Source organism: Artibeus jamaicensis, unplaced genomic scaffold (genome assembly GCF_021234435.1).
Source record: "Artibeus jamaicensis isolate MK-2021 breed Jamaican fruit bat unplaced genomic scaffold, CSHL_Jam_final contig_432, whole genome shotgun sequence".
Classification (NCBI taxonomy): domain Eukaryota; kingdom Metazoa; phylum Chordata; class Mammalia; order Chiroptera; family Phyllostomidae; genus Artibeus; species Artibeus jamaicensis.
Genome location: NW_026521828.1, coordinates 6,199,803 through 6,216,654, shown reverse-complemented (window position 1 = coordinate 6,216,654; position 16,852 = coordinate 6,199,803).

Below are 16,852 nucleotides of genomic sequence, written 5' to 3'. Positions count from 1 at the left end.
TTTTTGTGCTGCCTCCCACTACTTCTTCCCATCTTGAGGCAAGATAAGCTCCTTTGCTCAGCAATACTCACTTTCTTCAGGTTTTGACTCAGAGGGACTTCCCTGGGCCCATCAATTTCAAAACCATTTCCTAAACTCTACTCATCCACTTGCTTTCAAGGGGACCCCTGACAAATAATTAAGAAAGAAGAACATAAAGTAGGACTATTGTGGGTGGGAAAGCCCCATCCATATCTGTCCCTTTTCTAGCCAGCTCATGTCCTGGTCCCTTTGGGATCCCCAAATGAACTACCGGTAGCCCCTCTCTCCCAATCCAGTAGAAAGGAAAGGATTTGTCTTCAAGCAAGATTGGATTTCATCCCTTAAAATGAATGAATTCAGCAAATAATTTCTTAGTCCTTGTTGTGCACAGGTACTGTGCTGGCATGGGTGACAAGGACACAAAGATATTAAGTCAGTTAAGTAATTGGTAAAATATTTGATTAGACTGTGCTAGCTAATGGGATGTCTTTATCTTTGTAAGACTCACAGAACACTCTGTATGTGCTAAGCCCCATATTTAATGCCTTACATGCATTTTCTCCTTGGCTCCTCTGAAGATTTACAACAACACCCTGAGGCAGGTGAAAGAATAATTATCCTTTACCTCATCCAGCCTCCTGCTTTGTGTTGAATCCAGAAAGGAGGGGGACAATTGGACTCCTAAAAATGGGCCCTGATATTTTGGGAAGAGACCACTTGTTGGTCAAGGTATCCCATGCCATAGAGTCTCTACATTGTGGTTTGAGGGGACATCATGGCAAAGTCTTAATATGGGTGAGCCAAAGTTGGGGCCCAGAGAGAGGACACAGCCGAGTCACATTATCAACAGAGCCAACGAGATGCTGAGTCAGGTGGAGGACAATCTGCATTTGCTGTGCCATTGTAGCATCAGTTGTGGACATTTTAGGTGTGGGTATGGCAAGGGGAGAAGCCAGGACCCAAGCCCAGGGGATGACATGCCTCAGCAGAGGCCAGACGGGACATTGGAGGTACCTGGACCTGCCAGGGTGACAGGTGTTATTTGGAATGAAGGGCCACATGAGGCCAGGAAAGTAGGAAAGAGCCTTCTAGGAACTTAGATTCTCCCCAGGGGAGACACAGAGAAGGGAGGGGGAAGCACTTTCTATTAAATTGAATAAATTACCCCAAAGAAATGGGCTTTAACCAAAGAAGTGATGGCATTATCATGATGTAGAAAAAATAGTTTTTACCATTCTCAGAAATAGTGGCTCTAGAATTGTGACTGAATTTTTATATTCACAAGAGAAATTTAAGTAAAAGCATCCTCAAATTTCTTCTTTTCTGTTCTTCTATTCTTGACCTTCCTCTCAGAGTCTCTTCGTAACCCGAAGTGCCTGCCGCAACCAAGGTAGATGTCAGACCTATGAATGATGGCTGAGGCCTGGTCTGTAGACGCTACAGTTGCCCAAAGGAGCACACATTCAAATTCATCTTTCAATTGATGGAGAAACCAGAGGATGACTCACCCCTTGGAGCAGAGGGGGAAGTCACCTTGACCTTGACTACAGTCCCTCTGGCTTCTGGTTTCTTCTAGTTAGGATTGAGATGGCCCTGTGAGGAGTGCATGAGAAAAGGGGGAAGGAGGTACCAGGAAGAGAGGTGGCAGCTATTTTGGATAAGGGACTCTTCTGGTCCATGGTTCCATCTTTACCTGACCCAGGCTCCAGTTCAGAAGTTCAGCTCCTTTCTCAGCCCCCTCTCAGAGTCACACACACAACTCTCCCTTGCTACCCTGGTGAGGACTGATTGCCGAGAGGACTTTTCCTCTTCCAAAGGCAGAAAAAGGAAGGAATTACAGAAAAGAAAAACAATAACAAAAAAATCCTACTCCGTAGAGAGAAGTGGGGGCTGCTTGACCCCTCCTTTCCTTAGTGTATAATTGCTTCCTCACCAGATGAGGTTGTTGAGGAAATTGAAATATAACAACCCCCACAGTATGGGTTCAATGTACAGAAATTCAATGTACCAACTTACAAAGCAGATCAATTAAAAGGTGATTATTTATTTTATAGGCAAATACTTTATTTTCAGTGCAAGATTTCTTTAAGCAGCAGTTCTCTAGGGCGTTTAAGAATTTGCTTGTAGATCACTGGTATTTAATGGAAGACAAAGGGATGCAGAAAAACAGTTAGGAGCCATGGTATGCTATAGATCTAGGAGGAATGAAGAAAAATGAAAGAGAACTTCTGAGATTATGTAAATCAATGGGAAGACAGGTTGGGTTTCCTGAATTCAATTTATAGGCAGGATTGGATAACACTATAAAATGTTAGCTTTTGCAAAAACCTAACACTTACCATTGCTTGCTGAACTTGATGGTTTAATTACATGAATCCTCACAATAGCCATGAGAGGTAGGTAGATATTATTATCCTTATTTTGTAGATGAATAAACTGAGGCCCAGGGTAGGGAGAAACTTGTCAAAGATCATAAATTACATTCACATTACAAATTACTCCATAAATCAAAAGTCATAAATTCAACTGTGGGTGTGTCTGTTTTTTTGGTATGAAGCATAAGTGGTTAATCAGCAGTCACTCTTCTATTTTAAAAATGTTCTTTAAAAAAGCAAACTATTTTTGGGTTGAGTGAATTAGAGAGTAAACATGAGTCTCACTGTTAGTTTATTTTCACTGAGTGCCCACACTCTCCTCCAATGATAGTTCCTCCAGGATGTGAGCTGGAACTCATTAGAAATGACCAGGCCTGGGGGAGAAGATAAAACCATGGTTAAAGACATTTGAGCCCTTTGGGACAATTTATTGTCTTGGATTTCATTTTTAATAGGAGACACTGATTCACCCAAGAAGTCCTCGGGTAAGTACATGGTGCCTCTCACTGTCAAGGGTCTCTGGAGTGTCCAGGCCTGTGCTGCCTCCTGGGCAGGGTCTCCAAGGAGGTACCAGGTGGGGAACTCCTTGGAACCTTGCTCAGCCTGGTGGTGTGCAAGGATGATCTCTGTCTTGCCATGAAACAGGACATGTGTCCAAGTAGTCCCTTATAAGGCTACTATTTTTTCTCAAAGATTTCTCCATTCATCCCAATGGGAGGGTGAGACCTTGGCCCATAAGATCAGGTTCAAAGTGTTGAGGTAGGTCACAGAGGGGCAGAGAGGACAGTGGCCATGCTGAAAACCAGATTCTTCTGGTTAGCTGGATGGGTCAGAGCGATCCATGGTGGGCCTCAGGTCCCTTGCCTGTGGAATAAGGATGTGATGACGTGGTCTCGAAGGTCCTTTTCAAAACTGTGACAGAGTTAGAAAGGTAGAGGTGGGGGTAGTGGTGTGTGTGTGTGTGGGGGGGGTAGAGTAGGGTAGGCATCCTGGAGTTCAGTTCCCTGCTCAGTTCCTTCCCAGACTGGGGTGTTGGCATTATCATAACAATGACAGCAAGAGAATGTTGGTTATTTCTAAGTGCCAGATAGCACACTAAAACACTGCAAATACTAGGGCAATCCTCTCATAGGACACTGGACATAGTCGTTGTCTCCCACTTCACAGTTGAAGGAATGGGAACACAGAGGGACTAGGGTGACTTACTCAAGGTCACGAGGATCTAGGTTGTCTAACTTTAGGCCCTGTGCTCCCAACCACTATAATCTTCATCTGTGAAATGGGAATAATGACAAACCTCATACAAAGTTATAGGGAGGATGAAGTGAAATCACGAATTATAGTGCTTAGCACAGTTCCTAGCACATGGTGATAGCTTGTTAAGTAAATTGGGTTTATTTAGCTTAAGGAAGCTAATGAGAACAGGAGACTTAATTACTGTCTTCAAATATATGAAGGATTTTTAATGATTCACTTATGTTTGATGACTATTGAGCCTCTACTGAACCAGACTTCGTATAATTTTTAAATCTGTCTCATCCAGGAAGAGAATTTAATTTAAACAGGAAAAATTTCATTAGACATAAAAATAACTTGACCTTCATACTGGGTATAAAATTCCAGAATAAATTATTTCAATTAGCTGTGAAGGTTGTATCCATGGTGTTTAAACAGAGAACTATTATTTGAAGAGCTCCAAGGCAGAACCGTGCAGGTTGTGTGCTGCACACAACCGGGGGCTTCCCATTGCTCCGTAACCTACGTGAATAGCGCTCTCTGACATCGCCCAGTACACAACCAGCATGGCCCTGGGGGGCAGTCTGTTTGCCCTGAAGTGTTTAGGTTGAAGCAGGTTCTATTCCAGGTGCAGGAATTCATGGCTTTGAATAAAAGTTGAAAGTTGACACGATTATCTAGGAAAGGTAAACATGTGGCTTGTCCATTATAACTCACCACTCAGGGTTCTGTGGTAGTCACAGACGATGGACATGGCCTCATAATCCCTCTCAACACTCCAGGAAGCCGCTATCAATAAATCAGACCTGTCACTTTAGCTGAAACACAAAAGTTGTTTAGCACAGCCGTCAGTAGCCTGGTCTGGAGTAAAAATGACTGGCTCAAATCTGAGCAAGGCCACATACTAGACTGGTGACCTTGGTAAATCAGAAAGGAAGTTTTGGGCTGTAAATAACAGAAACCAAACTAAAAGAGTTTTGACAGTAGGAAAAAGTTACCATCTTTTTGTTTTTTAACCTAGGATGTACATGTATGTACACACACACACATATATTTTCTATTTTTAACATTTAGACGTTGGGTATGTCATGTAATTGCTATTGCTAAGCTGTGCCTGTGCTCATGCGTGGATCTTGCAGAGTGGTGATGGCTAGGTGGCAACCACCCTCGGGGTGCAGAGGGAAAGGGACCCTCTCGAGAAGCACTGTATCACTGAAGCTCCTGATGGCACATCATACACGGAAAAACCCGAACATTGATGACTCTTAGTGGAAAAGGGATTCAGGAGAGTTAGACCCTCCACGTAAAGCATATTTGGAGATATCGTGACTGGTTTACTTTATATATACATATATTTCTATGAATGTGCAAGAGTGATATGTGGTGTAAAATATCTAGACCTGATCCCCTGAACAACACTGAGGTTCTGCTAATAAGGGGGCGTCCGAGTAATAACCACTCGTGAGTCAGCCGGGAGTGTCCACCACACTCGGAAGGTAGCATCGTATCTTTTCTTCACCTCAGTATCCTTGTGTGACATGGCAAAAATACTCACTGACGGGTGTTTTGAGGATTAAACAATAAACGCAAAATACTTAGACTAGTTGCTAATATATAAGGGTCAGAAAGTGTTAGCAATTATTGATATTATTCTTATTCTAGTTGTTCTTACAATTATAATGCCACCCTAAATCAAGGTAATATACTGGGGAACTTACGTTCTGGTTGTGGAGGCACGACTTACGCTTGGAGAACTAGCAGAGGGCCTCTTCCCTTGCACATACTCTTCCTCGTGTCTGGAACGCCATTTCTCATCCCTTCAGCGCTGCCTCAGCCTGGCAAACTGCTGTTCACCCTCCCATGTCAGCTCAGTTGCTTCACTCTTCCCACACTTCAAATACCCTGTCTATGCTGAATACTTTCCTAATCTCCATCATGATAGCAATGTTATATTGTGATTACTAACACATAACACAAAGTTGGTTTGTAATATGTGATCTTACTGAATAAAAAAATGTTGTAAATGACAGAAAAACCCAATCTAACTGGGTTTAATAAAAAAAAGTACAGACTTCATACCTGAAAAGCCCAGAGGTTTGGCTTAATCTGGGGACTCAAATGATAGCATGGACACTCAGTTTGTTTTAGTCTCTCAGCTCTACCTTTCCTACTGTTGGCTTCATTTCCAGCCTTTCCATGGTATCCCTTGACACCTCCAGATTCTCATCTTTCCGGTTGAAGCCCAGTGGCAAAGAACACATTTGTCTTTCCCAGAAGTCCCACCAAATGTCTCACTGGTTCTGATTGGGCTCATGTCCCACTTGGTCAGGGGTGGAGTTGGGGCGGAGGTTTCCTGCTCTGGAGCACATGGACTGAGAGTGAGAGAGGTGGTGATTCCCAAGGGGAAGTTTGGGAAGTATTACAAGCGGGGTAACAGATGCTGGACCAAAAAACATTATATGTCCCCTATAAAATGCATGAATGTGTAAATAAATGAATTATACAGGGCCAAGTGATAGAATCTGTTATAGTGAAGAATGTACCATTGAATTTATGTTAAAGCAAAATAATGGCTCCCCAAGAATGTCTCTCTTTTAATCCTGAAAGCTGTGAATATGTTACCTTACATGGCAAAGAGGAATTGAGGTTCGTATATGGAATTAAGGCTGCTAATCAGCCAACCTTAAAATAAGAAAGTTACCCTGGCTTATCTGGATGGGCCCAATGTAATCACAAGGGTATTTCAAAGGGGGAGACAGGCAGAATATGATGTCAGAGAGATGTGACATGAGAAGGACTCCTTTCACTGTGGCTGACTTAAAGATGGAGCAAGGGGCCCATGAGCCAAGGAATGTAGGCATCCTCTGGAGGCTGGAAAAGGCAAGGACATAGATTCTCTCTTAGGCCTTCCAGGAAGGAGTGCGTCCCTGCTGAAAACTTGATGTAGCCCAGTAGGACTCTTTTTGCACTTCTGACCTAAGAAACTGTAAGATGATAAATGTGTTGTTTCAGGCCTCTAGATTTGTGATAATTAGTTACAACAGCAACAGAAAACTAATGAAGTTTAAAAAAGTAGAACAGATATCCTCTATAGAGAGGATATGAATGAATGAATGACTAATATGGGGACATATAATAAAATCAGGGATAGAGAGAAAAGTGCCACAGAATTCAAAGGAGGGAAACATCTTTTTTTGGTATAGTCAAGAAAGGGTTCTTAGGGAAGTCAGGCTTGTGGTTGTAGTATTTCATGAGCTTAACAAAAGGAGAGAGATTGCTGGCTGAGAAAAGGTAAACATTCAAAGGCAGGAATGAATCTACATACTGTGAAGGTCACCGAAATTTCAGGTTACAGTGGAAAAGAGTATGAGATGGGATGGGGTAGGTAAGAAAGGTTCTTACCTACCCCAGCTGATGGAGGTTCTGCAAATCTCGGGTAAAATGTGCCTGTTTGTTGCAATTAGTCAAGAGAAGGTAGTATAGGTTTTTGAGTAGAAATGTTTCATGATGAAATCAGTGGTGCCTGGGATAGATTAGGGACAATGCAGGTCAGAGGTGGGCCAGGCTGGCAGTGTGGAACTGGAGAGCAAGCAGCCTGTCTGCAGGAGCAATAGCTGGAACTTGGCAACTGAGTTGAAATAGGAGTGAAATGAGGGAGGGAGCAGAGAATTTTGAAAGGCAAGCAATCTGAACTTGGTGCTCTTGCCTGTCTGTAACTTCAAATAGTTAACAAAACTCCCAAGATTAGATGGAAATGTGAGGCATTTGTAAGTTTTTCTGGGAAGGGGGTCCACATTCTTTATCGGATCCTCAAAATACTCTGTGACTCCAGAAAGGTAAAAGTCATTGATGTGTTTTTAATACTTTATTGAAGAATAATATACATATATGCAAGCATACATATAAGTGCACAGCTTGCTAGATTTGCACAGACAGATATCCCTAAGCAACCAGCACCCAGATCAAAAAGCAGAACCCTCCGGTTCCCCAGAAGCTGCCTCTCAAGCCTTTTCTACCATGCCCCCCGCCCCTTCTGGACATGGTAACCCTGTACCTTGAGTTCAGGTAGGTATTAAGCTGGGGCTACAGCATGTTCAGCACCATAGGAATGTACCCACTATTTCTAGAAGCAAGTATGGGCTAAAACTGCACATTATCAGGCCTTTCCTCCTGGGGTTTTCATATAGAATCGGATGAGAACCACTTTAATGCTTTCCAAACACCCCCATGTAGCTCTAGCTAAATGCAGAAATGCTGCTAGCAGACCCCCTCCCTGGGTTTTGACCAGGTGACTGGTGGCTGAACTTGAGCTCCCCTCCGGGCCTAAAATCTCTGTGCTTCACTCCATTTTGTGCATTAGCCACCATAATCTTGGGGGCTGGGCCTCAAGAAGAATGAAATCTAATTTGATATTTCATTTTATGAGTTGATCATTATTTGGTTTCCTTTCCCTGTTCAGAATCAAGGGCCAAGAACATAGGCTCTTAAGTACATAGTTACCGTGGTATTTTTTTATGCTGCAGTGAGTGGCTAAAATGCATTGGAGGGTAAGAGGATTAGACAGTGAATGGCATCTTGTAAATATTAATAGGAAGTCATCCTGTAAGGGTGATATAGTGCATTCCAGCAGACCTGAGACTGGAAAAGACAAAGATGAGACATAATAGGGTTCAGAACCTATGTGCCTTTTCAAACAATAGTCAGATGAATAATGGTAACTGGATTTCAGATGCAGCTTCCACCTAAGCACATAAAAGCAGGAAACCCAAGCAAGAAGAAATGAGGTGAAGTTTTCTGTGGCCTCACCAAGAATGATGGATACTGTCAGGGCACAGAACCCAGAAAAGAAAATTACATTTCCTCAGAGAAGGCAAAGGTGGGGGAGGGAGGGGAGATGACCATACCTTCCTTGGTCCAGGTCCAAGGAAGAGAGATTTTGTCATGGGTACACCCTTCCCGCCAGCCACCTCTGGCCGGTCACAGCTTATTGCAACAGATTTCCAGGGGCTGCCCTTATTCTTGAGTTCGGCTGGAGTATTGTGATATTGATTTCTGTCAGGATTGCCGTCTGCTGGGCTTTCAAACCCTTTTTGTTTTGGAGAGAGTTTCATTATGATGGTGTTTGTTCTCCTGGGCAGGGCCTGACCCTGGGCAGGACTTAGGAAGGCTATGGGGTCTGCGTGGCTCACTTGTCCCCACCCTCTTTTCTCCCTCTGCTGCTCCTCAGGCTCAGCTCTCTCTTCTTCCAACCCAAGTTGCCCTACAGACCTGGAAATCCCACCCCTCTCTGGGGCTTGAGTTTTTAGTGTTCGAACAGCTGTCATGGTCAGAGGCCGAACTTTTAGTGTCACCTCCACTTGGCTATTATTATTTTTAGAGAAAATATGTGACCAGAGCTAATCAGATTTCAGAAAAGCTCTTTAAAATGTTAATTTTTCCTAATTGTAATAGAAAATGAATAAAATATAATTGAACATAAAATATCACATAAAAAGTTGCTTTGACATAAAAAATAAAGGTGCCCTGAAAACTTTCATTTAAATGTGGCAGAGTAAACATCTCTATTAATCCCACACCCAGCTAAAATGATATTAATTAAATGAGGATGGTAAAATTCATAAAAACAAAGAAAGAGAGAAAATGAGAGAAGTCAGCAGAGTGGAAGATGGGAGGTAGGAATGATAGGGTCTATTTAAAGAGCTCAGGAAGCTGAAACCTAGGAGACTGCCAGGTGGGGAACTGCAAGGCACAAGTTGACTCACCCCACAGAATGCCCAGAGGGTCAAGCATTGGAGGCACTGGGCTCCGCTGGCACGGATGGTCTGAACACAGGATGACAGGTTTAAGGAGCAGTTAGACCCTCGTGGCCTCTCTCCCTACTTGGCAGCTATGCAGCTCTCTTTCCCATCCCAGCCGCAGATACGATGTGTCTCCTTTGTAGAGGGGAAGCTGAGAGGTTTGGGCCACAGCTGAGTGTAGGAGTGATTCACCTTATTAAAAACAGGGATTAAGTCAAAGGCTTTATGTTGAATGTGTAGGTCCCAGCTTCCATGCACCAGTCAGCTCCCAGAATGAAGCCCTCAGCATCGCCCCTTCACAGGTAGGTTGGGTGGTTGTTCCCAGGACCAACACAAAAGGATCCCACAGCTCCTGGGTCCTTCCGGATCAGTGCTTCCCTTGTAAGTGAAGGAACAGCCAAAGCACCAGTCTTAGTCCATTTGGACTTCTGTATGTAACACAGTACCACAGACTGGGTGGCTTATAAACAACAGAAATTTCTTTTTTTTTAAAGATATACTTTTATTTCAAAGTACTTTCTTTTATTTTTTAAATATATTTTATTGATTATGCCATTACAGTTCTATTTCTGCCCCTTCATTCCCCTCCACCCTGCATACCCCCTCCCCCACCATTCCCTCCCTTTAGTTTATGACATGTCTCAAGTTCTTTAGATTCTGTATTTCCCATACTACTCTTGCCCTCCCCCCTATCTATTTTCTACCTACCATCTATGCTACTTATTTTCTGTACCTTCTCCCCCCTTCTCCTTTTCTTACTCCCTTGTTGCTAACCCTCCATGTGATCTTCATTTCTATGGTTCTGCTCCTGATCTAGCTGTCCTCTTAGTTTGCTTTTGTTTTAGGTGTGGTTCTTAATAACTGTGAGTTTGCTGTCCTTCACTGTTCATATTTTTTATCTTCTTTTTCTTAGATAAGTCCCTTTAACATTTCATATAATAAGGGCTTGATGATGATAAACTCCTTGAATTTGATCTTATCTGAGAAGCACTTTATCTGTCCTTCCATTCTAAATGAAAACTTTGCTGGATAGAGCAATCTTGGTTGTAGGTCTTTGGATTTCATGACTTGGAATACTTCTTTCCAGCCCCTTCTGGAAAGGTCTCTTTTGAGAAATCAGCTGACAGTCTGATGGGAAGTCCTTTGTAGGTGACTGTCCCCTTATCTCTTGCTGCTTCTAGGATTCTCTCCTTTATTTTAATCTTGGCTAATGTAATTATGATGTGCCTTGGTTTCTTTCTCCTTGAGTCCAACTTCTTTGGGACTCTCTGAGCTTCCTGGATTTCCTGGAAGTCTATTTCCTTTGCCAGATTGGGGAAGTTCTGCTTTATTATTTGTTCAAATAAGTTTTCCACTTGTTGCTCTTCCTCTTCCCCTTCTGGTACCCTATAATTTGGACGTTGGAGCATTTAAAGATGTCCTGAAGGTTCCTAAGCCTCTTCTCATTTTTTTTGAATTCTTGTTTCTTCCTTCTTTTCTGTTTGGTCATTTTTTCTTCCTTCTGGTCTGCTCCTTTGATTTGAGTTCCAGTTTCCTTTCCATCACTATTGGTTTCCTGTGTATTTCCCTTCATTTCAATTAGTTTAGCCTTCATTTTTTCATCTAATTTGTGACTAAAATCAACCAGTTCTGTGAGCATCCTGATCACCAGTGTTTTGAACTGTGCATCTGAAAGTTTGGCTATTTCTTGGTCGCTTAGAGTTATTGGCTCTGGGGCTTTGAGTTCTTCTTGAGACGTGTTTTAGTCTGTTTGAGCCTGTTACATATGAGGGGCGGAGCCTTAGGTGTTCACCAGGGTGGGGCAACTCGGTTGCTGGGGGCAGGATCAAAGAGGGACAATAGTGGTCCCCTCTGCTGCTTCCCGCTGCTGGGCCCTGTAAGGTCTGTCTCACTGCTCGCTCCTTCACTGGTTTATCTGCATGCGAATGTGTGACTGCGGTCAGCCTGCTGCCTTGCACCCTCACTGGGTTTGCCCATTGCTACCCCACACCAGGGATCCACCAATGGCTGGCTCCACGCCTGGGTCAGTCCAGGGGATCTTTCCTGCCTGACCCCACTCCGCTGCTGGCCCCGCCCCTTTTATTGGTCTGGCTGAAAGGTTCGTTGTTGTCTGACTTCTGTATAGTTCAATTTTCTGTGTTTTGGTTGCATTTTTTTTTACTAAAACTTTGTTGTCTTTACACTTGGTTGTGCGAGGAGGCACAGTGTTTTCACTTATGCCTCCACCTTGGTGGAAGTTCCTCCAGAAATTTATTTCTCACAGTTCTGGAGGCTGGAGAGTCCAAGATCAAGGTCCTGGCGTGGTTGGGAGGGGCTCTCTCCCAGGGTGTCTTTTAGTTTTGGCCTCACATAGGCCAGGTGGCTCTATAGGTGTCTTTTATAAGAGCATCCATCTTCTTCATGAGGGCACCAGCCTCATGACCTAATGACCTGTCAAAAACCGCACCTTCTGATACTATCTTATTGTGCACTGTGGTTTCAACACATGAGATTGGAGGGACCAACCCATTCAGGCCATAGCAGCCTCCTCTCAGTGCAGCCAGATACTGAGCATAACTTCTAGCTTGAAAAACAGATTCCAAAATGAATTAACCGGACAAACAAAACAGTGATAAAAAGAAAGGTTTAAAAATATGTGATAGGAGGACTTCCGCCAAGATGGAGGTGTAGGTGGAAGCACTTCGCCTTCTCACACAACAAAGTTTAAAAACAACAAGGTTTTAGCAACAAAAACGGAGCCAAACCACAGAAAATTGAACTATACGAAAGTCTGACAACAACGAACCCTTCAGCCAAATTGGTAAGAGGGGCAGAGCCAGCAGCAGAGCAGGGTCGGGCAGGAAAGATCCATGGGACCAACCCGGGCGCACTACCCAGGTGTTCCAGCAGCCGTGGGCGGATCCCAGGTGTGGAGAAGCGGGCAGACCCACTGAGGGCGGACCGTGGTCACACATTCGCACGCAGATAAACCGGTGAAGGAGCTATCAGTGGTGAGAGGGACCTCAAAGGCCCCAGCGGTGCAAAGCGGTGGAGAGAACCTCCATTGTCCCTCTCTGACCCTGCCCCCACATACAGCGTCACAAATCAGTGACCTGGGTGGCCCCGCCCTGGTGAACAACTAAGGCTCTGCTCCTCATACACAACAGGCACGAACAGATCAAAACATGGCTCAAGAACAACTCAGAGCCCCAGAGCCGATAAATCTAAGTGATGAAGAAATAGCCAAACTTTCAGATGCACAGTTCAAAACACTGGAGATCAGGATGCTCACAGAACTGGTTGATTTTAGTCACAAATTAGAGGAACATATGAAGGCTAAACTAATTGAAATGAAGGGAAATACACAGGAAACCAATAGTGATGGAAAGGAAACTGGGACTCAAATCAATGGAGTGGACCAGAAGGAAGAAAAAAATGACCAAACAGAAAAGAATGAAGAAACAAGAATTCAAAAAAAATGAGGAGAGGCTTAGGAACCTCCAGGACATCTGTAAACACTCCAACATCTGAATTATAGGGGAACCAGAAGGGGAAGAGGAACAGCCATGAGTGGAAAAATTATTTGAACAAATAATAAAGGAGAATTTCCCCAATCTGGCAAATGCAATAGACTTCCAGGAAATCCAGGAAGCTCAGAGAGTCCCAAAGAAGTTGGACCCAAGAAGGAACACACCAAGGCACATCATCATTATATTAGCCAAGATTAAAATGAAGGAGAGACTCCTAGAAGCAGCAAGAAATAAGGGGACAGTCACCTACAAAGGACTTCCCATCAGACTGTTAGCAGATTTCTCAAAAGAGACCTTACAGGCAAGAAGGGGTTGGAAAGAAGTATTCCAAGTCATGAAATCCAAAGACCTACAACCAAGATTACCCAGCAAAGTTTTCATTTAGAATGGAAGGACAGATAAAGTGCTTCTCAGGTAAGATCAAATTCAAGGAGTTTATAATCATCAAGCCCTTATTATATGAAATGTTAAAGGGACTTATCTAAGAAAAAGAAGATAAAAAATATGAACAGTGAAGGACAGCAAACTCACAGTTATTAAGAACCACACCTAAAACAAAAGCAAACTAAGAGGACAGCTAGATCAGGAGCAGAACCATAGTAATGAAGATCACATGGAGGGTTAGCAACAGGGGAGTGGGAGGAGGAGAAGGGGGGAGAAGGTACAGAAAATAAGTAGCATACACGGTAGGCAGAAAATAGGGGGGAGGGCAAGAATAGTAGGGGAAATATAGAATCTAAAGAACTTGAGACACGTGGTCATAAACTAAAGGGAGGGAATGGTGGGGGAGGGGGTATGCAGGGTGGAGGGGAATGAAGGGGGGAATAGAACAACTGTAATGGCATAATCAATAAAATATATTTAAAAAAAGAAAAATAGATTAGTCAGACTGTGAAATGTTCAGTGGAGGATTTTGGACTTCATTTTCTAGGCAGCGGGATGACATGGAAGACTTAATCAGGGAAGTGATATCTGTATATGAAAATATATCCATATTTTCAATAAGTAAAAAAATACGTGTTAGTATTCTTTTCAGAGAGCTAAGAAATTATATCTGTGAGACAAGAATACAATGTTGCAAAAAAAAGTACTCTGTGTTTTAACAGTTCAAAATATGGCAATAGGGAATAAAAGTTACGCTGAAAGGCCTCATGAGAAGGTAAGGGAAACCTCCCTGAAAGTAGGTGGAAGAGAGGAAAGACAGAAGACAGGGAGGAAATAGAGGCTCTGTCTAGGAGGTTCCACCTTCAGTTAATAGAAATTCTAGAAAGAAGGAATAAATTAAAGAAGAGAATATCTAAGAAATAATTTTCCTAAAACTGAAGGACCTGAGTTTCTAGATGCTAAGTATCCTCCAATGTGCTCAACACAATGACAGTAAAAGGACCCTCACAAAGCACATCATTGTTTAATCCCAGAATGGCAGAGATGGGAATCTCAAAGCTCCCAGGGAGAGGAACCAAGCCACATACAAAGGAGAGAAATCAGAATGGCATGGGCCTTTTTACTAGCTGTAATTATTGGAAACTGGAAGTCAGTGAAGTGGTGCCTTTATATTGTAAAGGGAAAATGACACCTATTCTAGAATTGGTTTCCTAGATAAACTACTAATCAAGTGTGAGTGTTGAAAAAAGGCTCTTTAAGATATGTGAGAGCTTAAAAACTTTCCCCCTATGGCAAGGACAGCAGGCTTGCCTCAGCCATCCAGCTGGGACCTGCCAGCATCACCAGCGGTATGCCACAGCTCTGGGTAAAATGTCAAGGGATGATCAATCGAATTGGCCTCTCCCCCTACGTAGAGGTGTGGTCAGAGACAGATAGAGGGACGGAAGTATGTCATTCCAAGAGGAGAGTGGGGAAAGATTTCCCACAACACCTAGCAGAGAGCATCTGGCACTTTGGGCTGCTCAGTAAAAGTTTATTAATGAGAAGCAGCCAGTTATCTGAAACTAATAAGAAACACAAAAGGTACAGGAGCTCAGAGAAGGCTTCAGGGAAGGTGGGGCACTTAGAGTTGTCTACTCCGTCCCTCTGTGTCCTGAGTCTAGGGGGCACAGCTCCTCTGAGATTTTGTCATTAAAATGTTTCCCTAAGTAGTCACCACACACACACCTAGTGGTATAGCCATGAAATACAGGGTCTGGCAGAAGTTTCACCTGCTTGAGTGTGGTTTGTAGGGTAATAATATGGGTGTAATAATTTATAGTTTTAATTTGAACATTTCACCTAAAATGTCATATGGTGTGCTTGAGTGTGGTAATGTTATGTTACAGAATTACGTGTTTATGATTTTGTAATAAAAAAAGGCATTATTTGTGCCGGACCCTATATAATTGCCTGCCATCACTTCTGATGGGTGTTGGCAAGCACTTTTGGATCAGTTAGTAATTGTCATGGAAGTTGTATGTAAATAAATAATATGATCCAAAAATCCTCTCATGTAATTTCATTACATGAAAGTTACCTCATAAAACTTGGGCTTTCTGAGGGATTAATGACAAGAGGAGCAAACAAATCTCAGTGAAGCTTCCATATACACTTGATTAGCAACTGAATCATATCTACAAGTCATATACCAAAGTGGAGTCCCTTTAGCCCACCATTCTTATCAGTAAATCACCCCTGCAGCAGCCCCCATCCACGCTTGGATTTGGGATGACAGGTGTCACAACTGAAAATTTTGATGTCTCCACAATCAGTGACAGAAAGAAATTGTGGGGTGTTGGAATTGTGTATGTAGAAGGGCTGAGCAGGAAACTTTCAGGAGACAGTGAGCATCCCCATGTGGCTGATTAGTTAAATCTGCTTACCAGTTACCCTGTTTCTCTGTCAAAAGGAAGTATTTGAGCCCTGGCTGGTGTAGCTCAGTGGATTGAGCGCAGGCCTGTGAACCAGACAATCGCGGTTCAATTCCCAGTCAGGGCACATGCCTGGGTTGCAGGCCAGTTCCCAGCAGGGGAAGCATGAAAGGCAGCCATACATTGATATTCCTCTCCCTCTCTCCTTCCTTTCCCCTCTAAAGATAAATAAATAAAATCTTTTTAAAAAGTTTAAAAAAAGGAAGTATTTGAGGCTTGTCTTCCAAAGAAACTGCCTTCTTAGGGGAAGAAGGTTATTGGCAAGAAGTTAGGGGTGCTTGGGGATACTGGTAAAATATGTGGATGACCAAATTTTGTGAACCCCCAGCAGTGTCCTCCTATGTTTGTGAGAGACCACACTGGGGCTAACCCACTTGGTTCATTCAATCCCTGTCAAGAAGCCAGCAGTGGGTAGACCAGCTGGCTGGACCTCAGACCATGCCCCTCTCACGTGACCTGGTCAGCAACTGTGTATCAGTGATCGAGTTCTTCTCAGAGTGGTCATACCAACCTCCCACTTTTGGTGGTAGGGCAAGGACAGGCTCTGGGTGCTTTGGGATAAAGGGCTTCCTTAGAATCTCTCCCCTTCCATTGGCCAGACTAGCTGCAGAGCCTCAGATTTGTCAACAGGGCCCAGCCCCTGTCCCCATCTCTGTAGGTGGACCTCCTCTTCTTCTGCGGCTGAGCTTCGACCATGTAGCAGATGGCCAAGGGGCATGGCCACAGCCACCTCCAAGCTCATAGTTACCGAGCCTAGCAACCTTGGGAGAAAAACAATCCCCCCCAACCTATTTCAGAAGATTTAGAGCTCTGAAAAAGACTAATTACTGTTTCAGGTTTTTTGTCCAGTCTTTGAACCAGTCTCTCTAGCCAGGGGAATGAGGATGGGCCATATGCTAGTTCTTTCAGAGGAGTGGGCAGGGAACTGAATTCAGCAGTGCTGCCAGACTCACACTGAAAGCAAAATGAGGGAGCAGCGACATCACGAATGTGGATGTGTGCATGGGGAGGCTGTTATCCAATGAACAGGAGGAGAGAGAGGTCAGATAAAGCAA